General features: G+C 44.2%; 1 pseudogene across 1 annotated transcript; it reads left to right on the top strand.

Moving 5' to 3' along the window:
- Nucleotides 1-3,195: 3,195 nt before the first annotated feature.
- LOC307177941 (large ribosomal subunit protein eL19-like) lies at nucleotides 3,196-3,838 on the top strand (annotated as a pseudogene). Its single transcript has one exon. The product of its transcript is annotated as a large ribosomal subunit protein eL19-like (transcript).
- The last annotated feature ends 239 nt before the right edge of the window (nucleotides 3,839-4,077 follow it).

Below are 4,077 nucleotides of genomic sequence, written 5' to 3' on the forward strand. Positions count from 1 at the left end.
AAGAGGCTCTGGCGTGAGGGATGCTGGCCAGACCTCCACAGCTGGGTAGATGTCAAACATGAAGCTGGCTGCTGAGCCTGGTGGGGAAAACTGACCACCTTAACTTCACCCTGAGCCCAGGACTTAGGTCCTGAAAGAGTCCCAGGCCGTCCTCCAAGTTGGTCTCCTTGGTCTGGGTAGGCTACTCTCTCTGCTTTTCTTCCTGGTCCATTTTCTGCTCCTCATCTTTTGGTTTGATACCTTGGGGAAGATCCAAGAGACCAAGGGAACTGAGGCCTCAGTAGTCCTGGGGAAAGAGAAATTCCTCGATCCCCTCCTGACTCAGAACCTTTCATGGAGGGGCACCATGTCATATATTCACCATCCCCACTGGAAACAAGAGAGGAAAAGGGATTGGATTTTAGCAGAAAGGATAGAGTTTAGACACATGGAAAAACTTACTCATGGGATATAAGACTTCAGAATGGACCTACTTCTCTTCAGAGATTTTTCTTTTGCCTGGTATGAGTTTAAGTCTGTGTCCACCCAAGGGGCATTGGAAGAACAAAGGGTATTTTTCTGGGGCTCCTCCAGATGGGGGCCTCAGTGCAGTTTCCTCCTCATTTCTTCTAAATGTAGTATGTGTGGCGGTTAGAGTGTAATGCCAGTGCTGCCGTTTACGAGCTGTGCCACCTAGGTAAGTCGCTTAACCTCTTTTAGCCCTAGTGTCCTTGTCTGTGAAATGCAGATAAACAACCTTTTAAGGTGGTGAAGAGAGTTTAGTGAAATAATGTGTGTAAAGTACCTAGGACAGTGCCTGATACTGAGTAGGTGCTCAGTCAACAGTGGTTGATACAATAGAGTCTATTAATTTTATGGAATCATCAGGGCTGACACCGTGTCAAAGACTCTATGAGTCCCCTGGAATTATAGGCCAAATGTGAGCATGTGCGTGTGGTGGGGAGAATGTCCATAGTTTTACTGATGATTTGGAGCAGGGGGTGGCAGTCTCCTGGAACAGAAGTAGCCCCAATCCTTTGACTCATACTCCCAAAGAAGTCAGTTTCCCCATTCCCATGCCTCCAGCTAGGAGTTCCTTAGGTAGTATTCTGCCTGGAAGTACAGCTTCATCTAGGGTGGAGCTGGGAGAGACAGCCATTAAGATAGCAACACAGAGGAATTCCCTGGCTGTCCAGTGGTTAGGACTCTGTGCTTCCACTGCAGGGGGCATGGGTTTGATCCCTGGTCAGAGAACTAAGAGCCTACATGCCACATGGTGCAGCCAAAAAAGAAAAAAAACAAAAGATAGCAACACAGAGCACTTGCCAAGCACTTTACAGTTTGTCAAGTGCATTTACCTATATTAGCCTTTTAATACCCAGAACATCCCAGTAAAGTGAACTACCATTTATTGACTGCCAGGCATTGTGCTCAGTGTATATATTTTTTTAAGTATGTTTAAAGTCTATAGAGTATTTCATCACCTAGATCTGCTATGATGTATAACGCTCATCCACTATTTTAATCATTTAGACATATTTACTGTTATAAATAATACCATGATGTACATCCTATCCTAAAACTTCATGCATTTTTTTATAGTAAATTCCAAGAAGTGAAATTATTGGGTCAACAGATACAAATATCCCCCCTCCCCATAGGTATGATCACTTTATTGATGTACCATAATAAGAATAATATTTTTTAATCTTCCTCTTTGGAATTCTTCAATGGAAACACATGGGCAGCCCCTTCTTTCTCCTAAACCCAGCAGAAACATTAATAATCTATCATATCCTTTTTAAAAAATTGAGGTAATTGTAGATTCACATGCAGTTGTAAGAAATAATACAGAGAGATCCCTTGTACATTTTGCCCACATTTACCCAGTAGTAACATTTTGTAAAACTATAGTATGACATCACAACGAGAATACTGACATTAGTTCGATCCATATTTCCCCAGTTTTACCTGTGTATGTGTGTATAGTAAGTTCTACGCAATATTGTTACCTGTGTAAGTTCTTACATCTGCCACTACAGTCAAGATACTGAACAGTTCCAACACCACAAGGATTCTTCATGTTGCTCTTTTATAATCACGCCTACATCACCCCCTTCTTAACCCTTGGCAACCACTAATCTATCCTCCACTTCTAAAATTTTTTCTTTCGAAAAATGGAGTCATACACTATGTAACTTTTTAGGATTGGATTTTTTCACTCAGCATAAGTCTCTGGATATCCACTCAAGTTTTTGAATGTATCAGTAGTTTGTTTCTTTTATTTATTTCATGATATGGATGTACCACAGTTTAACCATTCACCTGTTAAAGAACACTTTGTACACAACATTGTAAGTCAAGTATACGCCAATAAAAAATTTTTTTATAAAAGGAACGCTTTGTGCTCCCACTTTGTACTCGCTAGCAATTAATGAAAGAGCCTGTTTTACTTGGTGTCCTGAGTGTTTCTTAACCCTTCAGGCATGGTACCTATTATTATTTCCATTTCATAGACAGGGAAAATTGAGGCTTATCGTAAATGATTTTCCCACAATCACATGCTGTTAAATGGCAAAGAAGAGCTTGGAACTCAAGACGGTAGGGCTCTTTCTACTACACCAGGCTTTCTCAGACCTTGACGAAGGTTGCTGGGAAGAGGGTATAGGCAGAACCAGAAGAGAGATGTCGGAGGCAGGAAGAGCACTGGAGCAGCCTGGACCACTTCAGGTCCTCACAGCTAACTTTGGTTCATAGGTTAGAAGATCAGTGTCATGAAGCAGGGGGCAATACGGCTTATGCCCTTCAAATTGTTTCCCCTTTGCTGCTTCAAGACTGAAGTGGATGGAGCCCATGAGCAATCTGCCCACAGACCTGGGGCCTAGAATAGGAAAGGGAGGACTCAGCCTTTGGGTGTCCATCAGAGCATAAATGGTCAAGGGTCTCCTTGGAAATGTGAAATTGAGTGTATCTCTGTTGAGGTCTGAGGAAGTTGAGTCCCATGACAAGTGAGCTCTCTATTCTGGGGCGGGGGGCAGTAAGGGAGAAATAGCATTTTAATTTTATTTTAGTGTGGTGGGGAACTATAGGTCATTTACACACACACACACACACACACACACATACACACACCCCTTGGGCAGGCTCAGTGTCTGGGACATGGTTCGGGGAAAGCAAAGTGGAATCAAAAATGGTTTTGCTGCTGCGGCCGCAGGCATGAGTATGCTCAGGCTTCAGAAAAGGCTTGGCTTCGGTGTCCTCCGCTGTGGCAAAAAGAAGGTCTGGTTGGACCCCAATGAGACTAATGAAATTACCAATGCCAACTCCCATCAGCAGATCCGGAAGCTGATCAAAGGTGGGCTGATCATCTGGAAGCCTGTGACAGTCCATTCCTTGAAATACACCTTGGCCCACCGGCAGGGCAGGCACATGGGCATAGGTAAGAGAAAGGGTGCTACCAATGCTCGAATGCCCGAGAAGGTAACCTGGTTGAGGAGGACGAGAATTCTGCGCCCGCTGCTCAGAAAATACCGTCACTCTAAGAAGATTGACTGCCACGTGATCACAGCCTGTACCTGAAAGTGAAGGGTAAAGTGTTCAAAAACAAGCGGATTATCATGGAACATATCCACAAGCTGAAGGCAGACAAGGCTCGCAAGAAGCTGCTGGCGGACCAGGCTGAGGCCTGCAGGTCTAAGACCAAGGAAGCCCAAAAGCGCGAAGAGCGGCTCCAGGCCAAGAAGGAGGAAATCGTCAAGGCTCTGTCCAAGGAGGAAGAGACAAAGACATAAAGTTCTCTCCCTCTTCTCTGTTCAGAGTGGCCTCGGCAATTACACAGATCACTCATTCAATAAAAAACAAGCCTTTATCTGCTTAAAAAAAAGAAAAATGCCAGTTCACACTTAGTCCTCACTTTACCACTGCTCTTTCTCTCCAAATCATGGACAGCTAAGTCAGAAGGAGCTAGAGAAATCATTTGGTCTATCCCCCAGCCTCTGGGCACTGGTAGAAGCTGACAGGTGGAAACCTAGAGTCAGCCCAAACGCTGCCTCTTCTCACCTCCTGCTGGAACTGGATTTTTTACAGTTGATGTTACCA

The sequence above is a fragment of the Stenella coeruleoalba genome (genome assembly GCF_951394435.1).
Source record: "Stenella coeruleoalba genome assembly, chromosome: 19".
In the NCBI taxonomy this organism is placed as follows: Eukaryota; Metazoa; Chordata; class Mammalia; order Artiodactyla; family Delphinidae; genus Stenella; species Stenella coeruleoalba.